We start from the raw sequence: 20,981 nt of genomic DNA, 5'->3' as shown, positions 1-20,981 counted from the left end.
GAGAAGCAGACTCCATGCCGAGCAGGGAGCCTGATGTGGGACTCAAACCAGGGACTCCAGGATCATGACCCGAGCCAAAGGCAGTCGCTTAACCAACTGAGCCACCCAGGCACCCTGGATTTATGTTTAAATATATGGTATTCCTATATGCCATCTGTTTTATATATGGGAATTAATAGTACGTCTAAAAATTATATTTGCTAAAATAACATTTATTGATGTTTGGTGTTTTATTTTCCTCTATTAGAGCCTTTTATAAGAATAAAAGTGTATAAATTAAATGCTTCCTTGTGACCAGAAAAACTTGTGACAAATTAACTTCTAAAGTGGCCCCAATTTCCTATTGTTTATAATCAAAATTCAAATTGAGCCCTTCATTGAACAAAACAATGTGATGCTACTTTAACAGGTTTTTTTGAACATATAATTTTTTTCCATTTATGAGAACTCAGTATACAAATCAGCAAAGCAAAATAAAATAAAAATAGATGCTATACTGTCTTCCCATATATTGGCAGTGTTCCTCAAGATTTTATTTGGTTTTCTGAGCTTTTATTGCACTTTGCAGTTCATATAAATGTGGCCTCTTTTATTGTGGTGTCAAGAACTTTATATAAATCTAACTCTTTAACCACCGAGCATGTGAGAGAGATCTGAGTGAGCAGAAGCCATTCTAAATTGAGCACATGCCTCGACTGACAAATAGGCCAAGCTGAAGTGGTTTAGAGATTACATCATGTGCCACATACCTGCTTTGTTGCAATAAATAAACCCCAGACTGAAATATGGCTGGTTATACACTGAGATGAGGATGAAATAAAGGGAATGAAATACTTTCTGAGGTCATGACATTGCATTTTAATTCTTCAATTTCACTGTAATTAACAAGCCCAGGAACAAATCTTTCTGCTGATTCAGGTTTAAGTTCTTTTCTGGTGACAAGTGAAGTGCACCAAGAAGCTAGAATTTGACATTCCCTCCATGGCTTCTTAGAACAATGCATGTTGGAATAAAGCCAAGAATAGTGGAGTTTAAAAACCAATTAAAAAACAAAAAACAGTGACTGAATCCATCAAGAAATGATTCCACTTTTGAGTCACTAGCTGAGCTTGGCTCTTCTATTACCCTTGCACAATTTTCAGCACCGAGCTGCTGCTGTTATTCAATGCAACTCTGTGTATAAATTAAAGATGCTGGCTCCCTCGAGGCAGATATCCTGAATTCACCTTTACTGAGAGAGAAAAAAAATGTTACACCTACTTAATCCAGAAGACTGAAGGCCCCACACAGGACTCAGTTCTTAGTGTCATCTGGGGTGGAGTCATCCTGACAGCTGGCATACATTTTCCTCATGGAGCATGGGACGTCTTCCGAGCACCCAGTGGTCAATCTATGGATGAGCTCACCCTGGGCTGCTTCCATCTGAGATTCCTTTGGTCAGTTGGATCTGTGTGTCCTAATCCTGATTCTTGAGATCTCAACCATGTCAATATGTCGTTTGGCACAATTCAGACTCTACTTGCATTTCAGATGTCCCACCATTATCATCTATCACTGAGACCCTTCACATTTCCTTTTGATTCCTCTAGCCCAGAAGAAGGCTAAAAGATCTGCTGGGATCTCTTTTCCCCAGTGGAAGCTCTCTGCCTCAGTCAAGATTAATTCTTAAACCCTAAGCAAAATGATGGCCAACAACTGCCCGCCTATTTCAGAACGTGGTTCTCCTTTCTCTGGAATTTTTGTTTATGCTATTTCCTTACTCTCTGATATCATTAAAAATATGTGTTTTGTAGTTCTTACCTTTTTTGGTTTTGCTGTGAATGTGTTGGCTTGCCATGACCTACTATATCCTGCCCGAAAGCAGACCTATTAAATTTAGCATGCTGACATGTTTCATCCACCTCATTAATGTCTCTGTTCTATACAGCAAAAGAGAAACCTATCACAATGTAGTCTTTTTGATGAGGGGACAGAAGTGAGTATAAAGTTGTGCTTTATAGAATTTGGAAACAAAGCATAATCATTTTCATTGGTATATATTTGAAGATACCACAAAAAGACACAAAATTGTTTTAAAAAATCAAAAGCGCACAGAAAAAAGCAAAGTTTGAAAGTTGTCCAGTTAAGATGACCTATCTTTTTTAACATCGTGACAAATTCCTAAAGTTTAAATATATTTATTATTTACCAATATATTTTATTTTATTAACATTTATTTTATGAATAAAATGTTTAGGAACTCACTTTCCGCCCTCATTTATGTCCTTTTAAACTTTGAGCAGCAGGGCTCAAAGGAAAAGATTGACGTGTGTTAACTGTTTTCACATATCTCCCATCTAGCCACTTCATATACACACAGCACCCACACATATATACACAAATGGCACTTAGCTGCATGTGAATTTTGTCAGCCTACTCTAGTCTGTTGGACGCTTTAAGGGCACAGATCAGTACATCTATTGTTCTGTGATTTTTTAAATGACATTTTTTATTTTGGAATAATTTTAGATTTACAAAAAAGTTCCAAAAATAGAATTCCCATATACCTATCACCCAGTTTCCTCTGGTGTTAACATCTTACAGTCCCATGGTGCATTTGTCAAAACCAAGAAGCCAACATTGGTACATTACTATTAACTCCAGGCTTTATTCATATTTTAACAGTTTTCCACGAATGTCTTTTTTCTGTTGTATGAGCAAATCCAGGATACCACATTGTATTTAGGGTTTTGTGATTTTGTTTTAATTGATGTTTTATAAAGTTCCACATTTAAGAATTCAGTGTCCTGTTTGTCCTTCTATTTAATTATGTAATTTTCATTTGAGAATTGTTTTTGAGTGCCAAAGTGCCATGTTTTTCACACTCCAAACTCCTAGGCAGGCCTCTGAAGACAACTTGTCCTTTATTTATGACACTATATATTAAACTAACTGAAAATATTCAAAATAATGCTTACTTTGTGCAGAGTCCATGAACTCCAACCAGAACACATAAAGACAAATTTGAGCAATAAATTTTGATTTTCAAATTCCATTTAAGACATTTTCTGAATAGATTCTCATGGAAAATATTTTAAAATACTGTTTTATAAAAAACTTTCCTATAGGATCTGAAAGTTCTTTAAGTAGATTTTTAGTAAAATGTCTGAACAATTTAAATACTATTTCAGATAGTCAGAATGACAAATCTTTTTTAATTATTTTATTACAGTGATTTATCACTCAAGTTTCTGTACTCTGAACATTATTTTTTTTCACTTCAACTAAATAACTGGCATTTTTCTGTTCTGTTCTTTTCCTCGTTGTATATATACTCTGAAGCACTTTCAAATTTAAAAAAAGGTCTTTTATTTAGGGGCCATTAGAAAATGTGCATAAGCCATTATATTCAGTGAAATAAGCATTGTGTGATTGAAGATTAAATAAGGGAACGGATTATGGTTCCATTAAAGGCATCAAGATATTCCTGGAAAAGGTATGAAAATACGCTTTTCCATTAAGGAAAAACACTTATCAATGGTGCCGGTCTGGGTAGAGATTGCCTACTATAGCAGACATTTCTTAGGACGTGCATGAGGAGGGCATTAGGCTTGCACATAGTGTAACTATCTGCCAGGTAGGACTTCAACTTCTAAAAGTTAAATTTGTAACTCCTATCAACTACAGATGACTGCAAAGCTTGACACAGTTCACGGGTACAGCCGTGATTCTCATTAAAGGTCTGGACCTAGAGATCCATTTGAAAAAGTTTGGAATTAAGATGATTTAGCCTAAAGGGAAAATTGCTTAAGTATGGGTCACACACTTGTGGTTTGAAGTCTTATTTTGTTTGGCCCAGACAGTGGGTTTTATTTGTTTTTAATATTTGAGTTAATTGTTGAACTTTCAAATAGTGGGAAATTACACTATAAAAATTTGAATTGCCCTCATTTCTACATGTCAATAATAAGCTAGAGATGAGAAGTGGGCCCTTTTTCAATGGGGCATGCCCTCTCTGGCTGAACGCAATCCCCACCACACATGATGGTTTCCTTGCACTGCAACTACCAGTTACCATCACAGCTTACAATGAAGTTTTCCTATGATAAAAAGGATCTGTTTCCACAGTGTTATTCAAAGTAGAAAAGGGAACTGAGTTTGAGAAGGCAGTGTTCCTCTTTCAGTGAGGTTTCTAATTGGCCCCAAGGATATTAGACCTCATGACCCTGAGGTGGCAGAATATTCATCTGAGGATAGTATCCACTCCCCTGACTTTCAAATTGGAATTAAGATCGGACTCCAAACAGGGTGATTTTTGCCTTTAAATTTTTTAAATTTTCTTTTATTATGTTAATCACCATACATTACATCATTAGTTTTTGATGTAGCGTTCTATGATTCATCGTTTGCGTGTAACACCCGGTGCTCCATGAAGTATGTGCCCTCTTTAATACCCATCACCAGGCTAACCCATCCCCCTACCCCCTCCCCTCTAGAACCCTGTTTGTTTCTCAGAAACCCACCAGTTTCCCCCCCTTCATTTCTCCCTTCCTATCTTCTTCTTTTATTTTTAACATATATTATTTGTTTCAGAGGTACAGGTTTGTGATTCAACAGTCTTACACAATTCACAGCGCTCACCATAGCACATACCCTCCCCAGTGTCTATCACCCAGCCACCCCATCCCTCCCACACCCCTCAGTTTGTTTCCTGAGATTAAGAATTCCTCATACCAGTGAGATCATATGATACTTGTCTTTCTCTGATTGACTTATTTCGCTCAGCATAATATCCTCCAGTTCCATCCAGGTCATTGCAAATGGCAAGATTTCATTCCTTTTGATGGATGCATAATATTCCATTGTGTATATATACCACATCTTCTTTATCCATTCATCTGTTGATGGACATCTTGGCTCTTTCCATAGTTTGGCTATTGTGGACATTGCTGCTATAAACATCGGGGTGCATGTACCCCTTTGGTTCCCTACATTTGTATCTTTGGGGTAAATACCCAGTAGTGCAATTGCTGGGTCATATGGTAGCTCTATTTTCAACTTTTTGAGGAACCTCCATACTGTTTTCCAGAGTGGCTGCACCAGCTTGCATTCCCACCAACAGTGTAGGAGGGTTCCCCTCTCTCTGCATCCCTGTCAACATCTATCATTTCCTGACTTGTTAATTTTAGCCATTCTGACTGGTGTGAGGTGGTATCTCATTGAGGTTTTGATTTGTATTTCCCTGATGCTGAGCAATGTTGAGCACTTTTTCATGTGTCTTTTGGCCATTTGGATGTCTTCTTTGCAGAAATGTCTGTTCATGTCTTCTGCCCATTTCTTGATTGGATTATTTGTTCTTTGGGTGTTGAGTTTGATAAGTTCTTTATAGATTTTGGATACTAGCCCTTTATCTGATATGTCATTTGCAAATATCTTCTCCCATTCTGTCGGTTGTCTTTTGGTTTTGTTGACTGTTTCTTTTGCTGTGCAAAAGCCTTTTATCTTGATGAAGTCCCAATAGTTCATTTTTGCCCTTGCTTCCCTTGCCTTTGGCAATGTTTCTAGGAAGAAGTTGCTGCGGCTGAGGTCGAAGAGGTTGCTGCCTGTGTTCTCCCTTAGGATTTTGATGGACTCCTGTCTCACATTGAGGTCTTTCAACCATTTGGAGTCTATTTTTGTGTGTGGTGTAAGGAAATGGTCCAGTTTCATTCTTCTGCATGTGGCTGTCCACTTTTCCCAACACCATTTGTTGAAGAGACTGTCTTTTTTTCCATTGGACATTCTTTCCTGCTTTGTCGAAGATTAGTTGACCTTAGAGTTGAGGGTCCATTTCTGGGCTCTCTATTCTGTTCCATTAATCTATGTGTCTGTTTTTGTGCCAGTACCATACTGTCTTGATGAGGACAGCTTTGTAATAGAGCTGGAAGTCCGGAATTGTGATGCCGCCAGCTTTGCTTTTCATTTTCAACATTCCTGTGGCTATTCAGGGTCTTTTCTGCTTCCATACAAATTTTAGGATTATTTGTTCCATTTCTTTGAAAAAAGTGGATGGTATTTTGATGGGGATTGCATTGAATGTGTAGATTGCTCTAGGTAGCATTGACATCTTCACAATATTTGTTCTTCCAATCCATGAGCATGGAACGTTTTTCCATTTCTTTGTGTCTTCCTCAATTTCTTTCATGAGTATTTTATAGTTTTCTGAGTACAGATTCTTTGCATCTTTGGTTAGATTTATTGCTAGGTATCTTATGGTTTTGGGTGCAATTGTAAATGGGATCGACTCCTTAATTTCTCTTTCTTCTGTCTTGTTGTTGGTGTATAGGAATGCCACTGATTTCTGTGCAGTTATTTTATATCCTGCCTTGTTACTGAATTCCTGTATGAGTTCTAGCAGTTTTGGGGTGGAGTCTTTTGGGTTTTCCACATAAAGTATCATATTATCTGTAAAGAGTGGGAGTTTGACTTCTTCTTTGCTGATTCAGATGCCTTTTATTTCTTTTTGTTGTCTGATTGCTGTGGCTAGGACTTCTAATACTATGTTGAATAGCAGTGGTGTTAGTGGACATCCCTGCTGTGTTCCTGACCTTAGGGGGGAAGCTCTCAGTTTTTCCCCATTGAGAATGATATTCGCTGTGGGTTTTTCATAGATGGATTTTATGATATTGAGGTATGTACCCTCTATCCTTATACTCTGAAGAGTTTTGATCAAGAGAGGATGCTGTACTTTGTCAAATGCTTTTTCTGCATCTATTGAGAGGACCATATGGTTCTTGTTGTTTCTTTTATTAATATTGTATCACATTGATTGATTTGCGGATGTTGAACCAACCTTGCAGCCCAGGGAAAAATCCCACTTGGTTGTGGTGAATAATCTTCTTTATGTACTGTTGGATCCTATTGGCTAGTATTTTGGTGAGAATTTTTGCATCCATGTTCATCAAGGATATTGGTCTGTAATTCTCCTTTTTGATGGGGTCTTTGTCTGGTTTTGGGATCCAGGTAATGGTGGCCTCATAAAACGAGTTTGGAAGTTTTCCTTCCATTTCTATTTTTTGGAGCAGTTTCAGAAGAATAGGTATTAATTCTTCTTTAAATGTTTGGTAGAATTCCTCTGGGAAGCCATCGGGCCCTGGGCTTTTGTTTGTTGGGAGATTTTTGATGACTGCTTCCATTTCCTTAGTGGTTATAGGTCTGTTCAGGTTTTCTATTTCTTCCTGGTTCGGTTTTGGTAGTTGATACATCTCTACAAATGCATCCATTTCTTCCAGAGTATCTAATTTGCTGGCATATAGTTGCTCATAATATGTTCTTATAATTGTTTGTATTTCTTTGGTGTTGGTTGTGATCTCTCCTCTTTCATTCATGATTTTATTTATTTGGGTCATTTCTCTTTTCTTTTTGATAAGTCTGGCCAGGGGTTTATCAATCTTGTTAATTCTTTCAAAGAACCAGCTCCTAGTTTCGTTGATCTGTTCTACTGTTCTTTTGGTTTGTATTTCATTGATCTCTGCTCTGCTCTTTATTATTTCTCTTCTCCTGCTGGGTTTAGGCTTTATTTGTTCTTTCTCCAGCTCCTTTAGGTGTAGGGTTAGGTTGTGTATTTGAGACCTTTCTTGTTTCTTGAGAAAGCCTTGTATTGCTATATACTTTCCTCTTAGGACTGCCTTTGCTGCATCCCAAAGATTTTGAACAGTTGTGTTTTCATTTTCATTGGTTTCCATGAATTTTTAAAATTCTTCTTTAATTTCCTGGTTGACCCATTCATTCTTTAGTAGGATGCTCTTTAGCCTCCATGTTCTTGACTTCTTTCTGACTTTCCTCTTGTGATTGAGCTCTAGTTTCAAAGCATTGTGGTCTGAAAATATGCGGGGAATGATTCCAATCTTTTGGTACCAGTTGAAACCTGATTTGTGACCTAGGATGTGATCTATTCTGGAGAATGTTCCATGGGCACTAGAGAAGAATGTGTAGTCTGTTGCTTTGGAATGGAATGTTCTGAATGTATCTGTGAAGTCCATTTGGTTCAGTGTGTCATTTAAAGTCTTTATTTCCTTGTTGATCTTTTGCTTAGATATCTGTCCATTTCAGTGAGGGGATGTTAAAATCCCTCACTATAATTGTATTGTTGTTGATGTGTTTCTTTGCTTTTGTTATTAATTGGCTTATATAATTGGCTGCTCCCATGTTAGGGGCATAGATATTTACAGTTGTTAGATCTTCTTGTTGGATAGACCCTTTAAGTATGATATAGTGCTCTTCCTCATCTCTTATTATAGTCTTTGGTTTAAAATACAATTTGTCTGATATAAGGATTGCCACCCCAGCTTTCTTTCGGTGTCCATTAGCATGGTAAATGGTTTTCCACCACCTCACTTTCAATCTGGAGGTGTCTTTGGGTCTAGGATGAGTCTCTTGCAGACACATATCAATGGGTCTTGTGTTTTTATCCAATCATATAGCCTGTGTCTTTTGATTGGGGGCATTTAGCCCATTTACATTCAGGGTAACTATTGAAAGATATGAATTTAGTGCCATTGTATTGCCTGTAGGGTGACTGTTACTGTATATTGTCTGTGTTCCTTCCTGGTCTATGTTACTTTTAGGCTCTCTCTTTGCTTAGAGGACCCCTTTCAATATTTCTAGTAGAGCTGGTTTCATGTTTGCAAATTCCTTTAGTTTTTGTTTGTCCTGGAAGCTTTTTATCTCTCCTATTTTCAATGACAGCCTAGCTGGATATAGTATTCTTGGCTGCATATTTTTCTCATTCAGTGCTCTAAATATATCATGCCAGTCTTTTCTGGCCTGCCAGGTCTCTGTGGATAGGTCTGTTGCCAATCTAATGTTTCTACCATTGTAGGTTACAGACCTCTTGTCCGAAGCTGCTTTCAGGATTTTCTCTTTGTCTCTGAAACTTGTTAAATTTTACTATTAGATTATGGGGTATTGACCTATTTTTGTTGATTTTGAGGGGGGTTCTCTGTGCCTCCTGGATTTTGATGCCTGTTTCCTTCCTCAAATTAGGGAAGTTCTCTGCTATAATTTGCTCCAATATACATTCTGCCCCTCTCTCTTTCTTCTTCTTCTGGGATCCCAATTATTCTAATACTGTTTCGTCTTATGGCATCACTTATCTCTCGAATTCTGCCCTCATGATCCAGTAGTTGTTTCTCTCTCTTTTTCTTGGCTTCTTTATTTTCCATCATTTGGTCTTCTATATCACTAATTCTTTCTTCTGCCTCATTTATCCTAGCAGTTAGAGCCTCCATTTTTTATTGCACCTCATTAATAGCCTTTTTGATTTCTACTTGGTTAGATTTTAGTTCTTTTATTTCTCCAGAGAGGGATTCTCTAATATCTTCCATGCTTTTTTCAAGCCCAGCTAGTATCTTTAAAATTGTCATTCTGAACTCTAGTTCTGACATATTACTAATGTCCATATTGATTAGGTCCCTGGCAGTTAGTACTGCCTCTTGTTATTTTTTTTGCGGTGATTTTTTCCATCTTGTCATTTTGTCCAGAGGACAATAGATGAATGAGAGAACAAAATGCTAACAGGGTAACAACGACCCCAGAAAAATATACACTAAACAACTCAGAAGAGACCTGAAACCAAGGGAAAAGAAAGCAAAAGAAAGAAAAAAGAAAAAGAAAAAGATAAAAAAAAAACCAGAATATGATCAAATATGATCAAGCTGGTGCCTAGATCAGTGCCACACACTAGATTTTGGGTGTATTTTGGTCTGTTAGAAGAAAGTGCCTCCCAAAATTTTAAAGAAAGAAAAACTTATATATGTACAAAAATAAGGGTAAATATGATGAAGGGATGGAATATGACTGTAACGATGAAAATTATAGAAGATTTTATAAAAGGAATTAATAAGAAGTTGGTTGAAAAAAGGAGGAATTAAAAAAAAGGGGGAGAGAATGTGATCAGGGAGGAGACTAGAACAAAGCCATACACTAGAGTTTTAGGGTATATTTTGGTCTATTAGAAGAAACTGTATCCCAAAATTTTAAAGAGAGAACAAACTATCTATATACCAAAAATAAGGTTAACTACAATGAAGAGATAGAATATGACTCTAAAAATGAAAAAAAAAAAAAGATTTAAAAAAAAGGGACTGATAAGGTATTAGTTGAAAAAGGGAAAAAGAAAAATTAAAAAAAATAGAAAAAGAAACAAAATTAAAAAAATTTGAAACTTTGAAAGAGTAAAGAATTATGGGAAAAAAGCCATGAATTCTATGTGCAGTATTCCCCTAGCGCTGGCGTTCTGCCGTTCTCATTGATCGGGAAACTTGGTCTTCGCTGGCTGTTCTTGCGGATCTTCTGGGGGAGGGGCCTGTTGCTGTGGTTCCCAAATGTCTTTGCCAGAGGAGGAATTGGCCCGCCCTTGCCCAGTCTGGGCTAAGTAATCTGCTGGGGTTTGCTCTCCGGAGCTTTTGTTCCCTGCAAGCTCTCCATGCAGGTTTGGAGGCTGAGAGTGATAGTGGCGGCCTCCAATCTCCGTCCCGCAGGAGCCGAGAACTCGGGGCCCCACTCCTCAGTGCACCCCCAGACAAAAGCAGTCAATCACTCCCGTCTCCCCGGTCTCCGGCCACACTCCGTGCTCACCCGGCCTGTGACCGAACGTTTCTATCTCTGGCACACGACCCCGTGTGGAGTCTCCAAACCCAGCAGATCCCTGCAGTGCACTTCCGTGCCGCTCCTCCCGAAGGAGGAAGGGGAGTTTCCCTGGATCTGCCGCTTGTTGGGTCCCTGCTGGAAGTGCAGGGGCCCCACTGTGCCGCGGATCACAGTTTATGTCAACCCCGAGCTCAGAGCCCGCTCCTCGGCTCCTTCTCGGCAGCCGGCTTCCCCACTCCGATACCTAGGAGCTCTGCTGCACTCAGGCACCCCCAGTCTTTCTGTGACCCCGAGGGTCCTGAGACCACACTGTCCCGTTGAGGGTTCCACCCTCCGCTTAGCCACTGGAGCAATGACTCTCAGCAGAGCCGACTTCTAAAAGTTCTGATTTTGTGCTCCGCTGCTCTATCACTTGCCGGTAGCCGCTGACAGAGACTCCCTCCCCCGCCGTCTATCTTCCGGAATATCGCCTCAGATTCACTTCTCCGCACATCCTACCTTCCAGAAAGTGGTCGCTTTTCTGTTCAGAGAGTTGCTGCTATTCTTTTCTTTGATCTCCTGTTGAGTTCGTAGGTGTTCAGAATGGTTTGATCCCTATCCAGCTGAATTCCTGGGACCAGATGAAATTTAAGTCTCTTACTCCTCCACCATCTTGCTCCTCCTCCCCTTTAAATTTCTTTTACCTTATCTCTTGCAGTAATAGCTTAGTGATTTTTAAGCCCAGACTCTACAGCTAGACTGCATCAGTTCCAATCCCTACTCTGTTACTTATAATTATGTGTTCTCCGTCAAGTTACTTAACTCTTCTATGCCTCGGTTTCCTCAACTGTAAAAGGTAGATAAAGATAGGTCCTGCCCATAGAGTTGTGACAACTCCATGAGTCGATGTATGGGAAACACTGAAAACAGGGCCTGATACATACAATGCACCACAGGAGTGTTAGCTATTGTAGTTGTTTTTCATTTTCTGATTGTGCTAATGTATAATTTATTTTATGTTGGTCACATAATCTCCTAATTTCTAAGTGATTGAGAAAAAGAAACTCATCATGGTGTCTGGCCTTCACAGACACTTTGTGCCTCCGTGGGTTTGCACCAGCTCCAGGGTATTTGCATATTAAAGGAGGTAAATAACTACAGTGAATAGAATACATTCAGAAATGGCAGGGACCTTAGAGATCATCTAGTCCAGGAGCTGGCACAACTTTTTTTCTCAGGGAACAGATTGTAAATATTTTGGCTATTGCCATATGGTTTCCATGGCAACTATGTGACACCCCCCCCCCCCGCTGTTGCAGCACCAAAGCAGCCATAGATGATATGGAATGAATGGGTGTGGCTATATTCCAATAACACTTTTTTTAAAGACACTGAAATCTGAATTGTGTATAATTTTTACATATGAAATATTATACTTCTTTTGATTTTTTTTCAACCATTTTTTAAAAATGTAAAAAACTTTCTTAGCTCACAGGCTGTAAAAAACAGGTGGGTGACTGAAGTTGGCTGACCCCTGGTCTAGTCCAAAGCTTGCAAACCCCAGTGCTTTCACCTGGGAATTCCACTTGGGGATTTTTTTGTTGAAAAGTAAAGCTACCTGAGCTGGACTCCAAACCCACTAAGTAAAAATCTCTGGGTGATGGGCAATGGAATCTTTGCTGTGAACATGCTTGAGGAACCACACTTTGACAAACTACCAAAGGCCTTCATATGAGTATGGAGATCTAGAAATAATTTATAAAGTTCGAGTATTACAAGTATCACATTGCAAAAGTGAATGGGATCACTTGTGCCATAAATTACTTAAATTTATTCTTTACATTCTTTTATCTTTATTATTAATGTCTTCTGTCAACAAAGGTCTTCATTTTTTTTTTTTACTATGTTGTAAGGATGTGGTAGCACCTTGAAAATTACCCCAGAATAACTGCAAATTAGAGAAATCTCATTTCGTGTTTTGTCAACATAAGAACATGTCCATATTTTTTGACACATTCTTTGTGGTGACCAAAAAAATAAAGTAAAATCGAAAACAAATGGTCTGGTGAATAAGTCCTGGTGCACACTTACTTGAAATATTATGCCTGTACTGCCCTGAAGGAGAGAGGTTCATCACATACCAATAACAAACAAAGTAGAATAATATGTACAATATGATTCAATTTTCATTAAAAAAGGAAATACACTGATGACATTGGTTACCTCAGGCAGATAAGACTGGAGGGGGAAGTGGAGGATGAAAGACTAACTTCTTCTTGAAACATATCTTTATCGTTTGACTTTTTATAGGAATAGTTTTAAAATAGAAAAATTTTAAGGTGTAAATTGGAAACAAAATTTCCAATAACCTTCGTAGTCCATTTGGGACAAGAATCTGGATTTCCCTGATAAGAAAAAGAGGTCTGCTTCTGAGACTCACCAACTCTGGCGAAGTGGAGAAAATTTAATTTATAATGTGAATCTGCCTGCAAAATCACACAGTTATCATCTCTTTTCCCCAATTCAAGTCAGCGGTTCAAGGGAATCTTTGAAGTGGAATTCCATTATATAAATCTCATTTAAAGTCAGGTAGAACCCTGACTTTGAATAAGCCTTACTAAACAAGTCAGAAAGAGGCAATCCATTCTGCTTTTCTGGTCTTTATTTTCAATACACAGAGTATAATTTTAATAGGCAGCCTAATGGTTTGCTTCATTACCGAAAGTTTCTTAGACAAGTAATCCATCTAAATAGTTACTAATTACATAGCTTCCCTTAGACTTCCACTTTGCACTAGTTTTTTTTTCAGCATCTGATTTTGTAAGAATTGTGGAGAGTACCATTACCAAATGCTTATCTAAATTATTCTATTTCATTTGGGCACAACTGTCATTTCTGTGTAATTACATCTGAGCATTAGGTAACTGATGCTTTCTTAAGTAAAGAGAGAAAAATATATGAATCTAATAGATCTATGAAATGGTTCAAAATTAAATATGCTCAAGTTCAAAGTGAAAGTTTCAAGACTAAAAGGGAAACTTCTTTCTCTAATTGCAATTTATCCATTTGTTCACACATCTGTTGTTTACTATGTCAGGACCTGCGCTAGTAAGTGTACACATGCTATTACCCAAAGAAGGCAGTTCATCTTTTTCCACCTTAGAGAAAGGAAGCTCCAAGAAATTGGGTAACATGCAGTCACACACTGGTAAATGCACAAGCAGAGATTTAATGCAGGTCTATGTGTATATTTAGCAAACATTCTTGTAGCACAGCGCCTGTCACTATTCTAAGTATTCTCTGAATATTCATATATCGAATCTTCATAACTCCAGGAGTATGAATATTTGTCCATACCATTTACAGATGAGTACATTCAGACAGAGGAAAGTTACACAAATGACAGCTGGAACTGAAACCCATGCAGGCGGACTCCGGACTTTTTTTTGAACCATCCCACTAGATGGCCTTTTCTGTCCTAGAGGCATTGTTGCCCACTGCAGTGGTCTGCTTTGGAAGTCAGACTAACACATCAGGACAGAAATAGAGTGGGCTGGGTGCTGAAGTCAACAGCAGTGGCTATAGAACTCTGTCATATTAAGTGGCTGAAAACCCAACCCATTGCCTTTGGGGGAAAAAGGAGGAGAATTTCTTGAGTCATGCTATGGACTGTGTTGTTCGTATGTTAAACCCTAACCCCCAGCTGGACTATATGTGGAGAAAGGGCCAGTGAGATAATTAAGGTTAAATAAGCTCATAAAGGTGGGGCCCTGACACAATAGGATTAGTGCCTTATAATAACAACCTGACTGTCCCCCACCCCCACCTTTCTCTTCCTGGGGACCCGCAAAAAGGAGGCTCTGTGAGCAGGGTGATAGCTGCCTGCAAGTCAAGAGAAGAGTCCTCAGAATGAAACTGGCCTCACTGGAACCTTGATCTTGGACTTCCAGCCTCCATTAGCATGAGAAATATATTCCTGTTGCTTAAGCTCCCCAGTGTATGGTATTTGTTATGGCAGCCTGAGCAGACTAAAATACATTATGGCTCTGAAAAGTCCTAGGGTTAATCTAATTAGGCATAGACAGATACTGGGACTTAAATAATGTTAGGCTCTCAATCCCTCCCTTCCTCTCCTGCTCTCCTTTTTACCCATTCTTGTTTTTGTTTTCCTCCTAATTGACCATATTCTCAGGTCAGCATCCTCTAAGTGCCCCCACCCTCACAGGCTGATGTAGTGATTCTCAGTCATCAGCTGATCTTAGTCAAGGCTAGTGCATGATTCTAGTAAAATCCCAGGGGGAAGAAGGCTTCTCTACCCCCACAAAAGGGAACAATTGAGACTTACTGGACTAGCTTGGATCAGGTCCCTGAACCAATCACTATAGATTGGTTACTATGGCCCAGGTTACTTCTTTTCCCGTGGAGCAGGCAGCCTGGGGCCAGCCACCTTTGAGCTATCTGCTGGGAGTGGAGCGCGGTGTCTTCCGGGAAGAAAATTGAGATGGCTGCACCAGAAGGGAGAAGGGAGCCCAGGCAGGAAACACGAGTAAGTCTACTACAGGGTTACCAGCCTTCTGCTAGGCCACTAATGCTCAATGAGGCTGTGCACTGAAAGGACTTGGGAGCTTATTAAAAACTACAGATGCCAGAGGCTTAACCCTCAGAGATCCTGAATACATACTTTTCTCAGAAGCCTTTCCAGGTTGCAGAGACCAGGGGCTCTACTCAGAGGTACTTTTCTTTTTTATTTGATAGCTTAATGAGATACAGTCTTTTCGGGTATAAGTTATTAGAAACCAATGAGAGTGTGACATTGTGATTAAATATATATTTGGTCTTCATCCCTGTTTCTGGCACAGAGCTCCTAAACCCTTGGAATTTCCTAAGTGATAAGAGTGCTAATGGTGTCTCGATATTTCTAACAAACACCTTTCAACCTCACCTGAGTTTATGTTAATGATGTAATTTCTGGAAAGCATCTAAGGGTGGGGAGTGGGCTGTGGTGGCTAGTTGCCAGGGTAACCAACCAAGAGGATTAGAACTTTCAGTCCTACCCCTGACCTCCTGGGAGACGAAAGGGGCTGGAGGTTGAATCAGTCATCAATAGCCAGTGATTTAATCAATTATGCCTATGTAAAGAAGCCTCCATAAAAACCCAGGAGTAGGTTTGGGGGGCTTCAGGTTGGTGAACATGTGGGGATTTGGAAGAGTAACACCTGGATTGGGCATGGAAAGTCCACGCCCATCGCCCATTCCTTGCCCTTTGCCTCTCTTTCATCTGGCTGTTCCTGAATGATACACTTTTATAATAAACTGGTAATCTAGTAAGTAAAATGTTTCTCTGAGTTCTGTGAGCCAGCTTCAGCAAATTACTCCAGCCTAAGGAGGCGAACCTCTAATTTATAGCTGGTGGGTCAGAAGCACAGGTGACCATCTAGGCTTCCAACTGGCATCTAACTGGGGCGGGGTCATCACGTGAGACAGCCCATACCTATGGGATCTGACACTGCCTCAGACGGATAGGATCAGAATCGAGTTGAGTGGTAAGATCCCGCCTCCCTGATACTGGAGAATGGCTTGGTGGTGGTGTGGACCCCACATACACATATTGGAATTGGTGACCAGAACTTTTAGAGACTCCTAACTTAGCCATTTTTTAAAAGTCTGTGTGAGGGGCGCTTGGGTGGCTCAGTGTTGAGCGTCTGCCTTCGGCTCAGGTCATGATCCCAGGGTCCTGGGATCGAGCCCCGCATCGGGCTTCCTGCTCGGCGGGGAGTCTGCTTCTCCCTCTCTCACTCCCCCTGCTTGTGTTCCCTCTCTAGCTGTCTCTCTCTCTGTCAAATAAATAAATAAAATCTTTAAAAAAAAAAAAGTTTGTGTGAAACACTCCTACTAAAATGCAGCTGTGTACCAAAGATGGCATTCCTTTCCTTAAGAACTAGTAAGTGAAAGAAATAAAATTGTCCTTCGAGAAGCACTGTAAGATGCAATCAATGGATTAGAGTATAAATATGCAAAGCAAACTAGAAGAACCAGAAAGATGCTTAACACCAGCAGGACGACATAACATGAATTCTTACTATTTAATTTTTTTTTTTTTTACTTATCATGTATATATGGTGCTGATAATGTAAACTTCCAACAGGAAAAATAACTAGTGTATTTCTTCATCCACATGCAACCCTCTCCTTCAAGTATTGATCATTGCTAAATTTGCTAATTTTAGGACTGCATTGATATATTTATTTCTGGGGTTTATTTTGGTTTTGTTTTTGTTTTGCCTGTGTGAGAAATAAGCATGGAAACAAAACCTAAGTGAAGGCACAGAGTAAAAAGGAAAAAAATACAGAGAGCATGGAAAGACTGTGAAAGCTCATTCTTCAGAACTGATGAATTTCCTAAATGAAGAAGCAGCATGGACATTCAAAGAAAAAGGAACAAAGTGAATCTCATTTCCGATAGCAGTTGTTCAGGCTGCAGGAGAGACTAAACTTCTATGAACATGCATATTAACATAAGTGAGAAATCTTGCTCTGAAACTGTTGGGGGGAAGAAATGGAAATGATCATTTAAGTAGCAGTGGGAAAATAGTTATGATATTCTCTTAACTGTATGCAAACAGAAAATAATTCTGGCCTATACTTAAAGAGAAATGGAGTTTGTTGAAAGAATAAAGCTTAGCTCATAAAAGCACCAGAAAACTAGGCTTAGAATGTATTGCAGAAACAAGGTGAGACCAGAACCCAAATCATGCTGCAAGCCAGTGTGATGACATTCTGCTGTCACTGTAAGAATCTGGACCTTGCTGTTTGCTCACTTAGCCCTAGACACTGGGTGTCATGCCATATGCATTCCGTGGCTGGTTTCACACATCCTCGGTGTAAACAGTGATTTCCCAAACAGCAACTGCCCCATATAAGGAAATCTAACTGTAACCAAATTGTTTGTATTTAACTTCTCTGAAGAATGTGCAATTTATCAATACCTAATAAAAATGAAGATGCTTATATCACGCAGTAATTCCAGTAATTTGGAGTATATGCCTTGGTGAAACTCAGTATGCACAAGATCTGCATATCCAAGCATATCCATTGAAAAATAATTGTCCTCTTCAGTTCTTTATCAGTGGCTTACATGGAGATTTGAAAGAATGCTTACAAAATGTCAAATAGTCAAAGCCAGGATAGAGAAAAAATAATTTCTAAAAAAGTCCATCTGAATCAGAAGGATCCCAAATATTTGTGAAAGTCTGAAACACTATGGTAAACTGACAAAATGAAGTATAACGAAGGTACATTTTTCCTTTACTTTTTTTTTTTAAGATTTTATTTATTTGACACAGAGAGATAGCGAGAGAGAGCACAAGCAGGGGGAGTGGCAGGCAGAGGGAGAGAGAGAAGCAGGCTCCCCACCGAGCAGGGATCCGGATGTGGGGCTCAATCCCAGGACCCTGGGATCATGACCTGAGTTGAAGGCAGACGTTTAACCGACTGAGCCACCCAGGTGCCCCTTTCTTTACTTTTTAATAGCCAACTGTATACATACAGGATGAGGAAGACCTGACTTGTGGAGGAATTTCCTGTGAAAATAACTTGATGGGTCGGAGTTGACCACAGACCTACCATGAATGTTGTATGACTGCCAAATTATCTCTGCTCTCAGGTTACATCTGGGCCTCATGCTCAGTTCAGAGGAGGGACATCAACAAACCAGAAAACCTGCAGACGAGGATCAAAATGATCAGTATGCTACGTTATATGAAAAATAGTTGGAGGAAACAGTAACATTTAGGCTGAAAATAGACTAAAGGAAGACATAACCATCTTCTAATATTATGTAGAAGAGAGAAGAAATCCCACAGAATTTCAGCTAAATATGATCTGTATTCCTCCAGCAGATAAAACATGAACACATGGATAGAAATTATATGAATATGTATTTTCTTCTAGAAGAAGAATGAACTTTCTAACATCTATAGATTTCCAACAGGCAGTTTAATAAGCTAGTGAGTTCCTTACTCCTGGAAGTAATCAAGCAGAAACTCGATGGCTTATTATTCTATTGGCTGAAAGATTTTAAATATTTTAAATTTTCTTAATACTCTTCTGCATTCAGAGTTTCTCTTGTTCAGATTAAGAAAATAGGCCTGCAAAACAAAGAAAAAAGAATACTAATAGCTTGGAGAACATACTATATTCAAGATTCTTTACTGATCTTAGAGGCCATGGATATAATTACAAAATAATCTTATTTTTGTCTTCTCCCTCCTTTTAATCCTGCTCAGTGAGGCTATTCCTTTCCCTGTTTGGATGACGTCCTGGGCCAGCCCATGACTTCACAAGTTATATTTAGATAATAGTCCTACAATCACTTCAAATCACAAACATGATCTAATTTATAATTTAAAACATCCATTATTGTGTTATGATCAAAAGTTAGAACTTGATTTAAAGTGAAAACACTCCTGCTTTCATGTCCTCATGGGCCTGAGCCTGCCTTTGGTTGGCTGCTTGCACTGCAAGAAGGCTCAGGCAAGGCAAGAGAGGGGGCAGAAGAAAAATTTCCCCCAACGGGCATGTTTGTTAAGATGGTTGCATGTGCTCAAGAGGTTGTTGGGGTGGGAGTTGATGCCAACTTGTTCTTGTATAGGAACCTTTTGATCTCTGGGGACTCCCTCCTGGAACCCTCCAGGTAAGATTCCCAGGTCACTGGCTGAGCCTCTGCCCTGGCTGGACTCCACTGTCCTCCCTTGGTTGCTGCCCCAGCTGGTATAGCCTGTGTGCCTACCACCTTCTTTCCTTGGTAGACTATGTACTTGAGGGAGATCCCTTTAAAAACAACCCCAGGTTGGCATCACAATCATAGTTTCCACGTTTCGTTTGGAGGTCAATAACACCTTTCACTTGCTATATAACAAGGCAGGTGCAATTACTTCCTAGGGGCCTGTTTGCTCTGTTGTCATCAGATGTTTTCATTTCCTCAGGCATGAGGTAATTCACAGTCCATGGAGCCCAGGAATACCTGTCATGCTCTCTGAGTGGTTCCACTGAAACCCCTCTCACCTGACCTACCACTGGGAAGCAGCATCACCATACCCCTCCCCACCTGAGAGGTAAGAGTACAGCTCTCACCTAAAAAAAAGTCTCCTGACAAATCTGTCCTAAATCTCAACTTGTCTGGTCCTTTTCCATCTAAATGTACTCTGAATGAAGGGCCCCTGGGTAAAGGACTCATAATCTCAATGGACTTGAGTGTTTTCTTTGTAAATCTGCATTGTGAGCATCTGTTATATCTGATATCTATTATATCTTGGTGCCTTGGTCAAAAATTCTGATTAAACATCCCTATTATACTCACGTAGTCCCCTCAACAAAACTGTTTGATAGGTGTCAATATCCACATTCTATAGATAGGAAAATTGAGGCACAGAGAGAGGAAATAATTTGTCCAAACCATAATCAGACAGCTTGTAAATTGTGAGAAAGGATACGAGTCCAGAATCTGTTATTCACATGTACACCATACTACATTTAGAATAGCTGCTTTCATTGTATAGAAGAATCAACCTACATGTGTAATTTTCCTTGTGGGAGCAGGGGAGGAGAGTTGTTATTGCTGAATAGCTGTAACCAAACATAAATTTCCAATCATTATATTTTAGTCAATGGCTACTTAAAAGCTCTGCTTAGGGGGAGCCCGGCTGGCTCAGCTGGTGGAACATGTGACTCTTGATCTCAGGGTTGTGAGTCTGAGCCCCATGTTGGGTGCAGCGATTACTTACAATCTTAAAAACAACAACAACAACAAACCTCTTCTTTGTAGACTAATACACCACGATGTATTAGCTGCATGTGCATGTTAGTCAGCTAATTTATCTGTTCTGTGACAAGTAAAGGATAACAGTAAACATTTACTGGGCACTTACTAGGAGCCAGGCACTGTCCTAAGTGTTTTACCTAGATTTTTTTTTTTCCTCAAAACACCACAAAGTTAGTATTTTCCCCACTTTACAGATAAAGAAAGAGAAACCCACGAGAAACACGGGAAAAAACACTGAAGACAGAAGACCAGACTTTTTGTTCCTGTTCTACCATTTACTAGAGCTTGCTGGTCCAGGTCTGTAACTCCTTACCGCCATATTTCTCCTGATCTATCACATGTGAAGAGTAACATCTATCCTGTTTGCTTTGCAGGATCCATGTGGGATCAAATGAGACAATGGGTGGGTAAGAAGTTTTCAAAGTCATGAACTACTGACCTGATTCAGAGAATCGTTCTGTTATTCCCAGTGAAGGCAGCCGCAGTAAGGAACACTGCAAGTGCATCCTTAGCTAAATGTCACATGACAAGGACCACAGAGATGTCGTTTGACAGACAGCAGCTAGTTTGCATGG

The 20,981-nt window shown here is 39.5% G+C and overlaps 1 protein-coding gene across 1 annotated transcript in view; it reads left to right on the top strand.

The window, feature by feature from the left end:
• METTL25 (methyltransferase like 25) overlaps positions 1-19,948 on the top strand; it is a 150,762-nt gene extending 130,814 nt beyond the window's left edge. Inside the window, exon 15 of the transcript XR_004678702.1 lies at positions 19,571-19,948. The gene's annotated coding sequence lies outside the window, so the exon portion shown is untranslated. The remainder of the gene's footprint in view (positions 1-19,570) is intronic.
• The last annotated feature ends 1,033 nt before the right edge of the window (positions 19,949-20,981 follow it).

The sequence above is a fragment of the Mirounga leonina genome, unplaced genomic scaffold, assembly GCF_011800145.1.
Source record: "Mirounga leonina isolate KUSES-001 unplaced genomic scaffold, KU_Mleo_1.0 Mir_126, whole genome shotgun sequence".
Taxonomy (NCBI): Eukaryota; Metazoa; Chordata; class Mammalia; order Carnivora; family Phocidae; genus Mirounga; species Mirounga leonina.
This window is presented reverse-complemented; position numbering and strand designations above follow the sequence as displayed.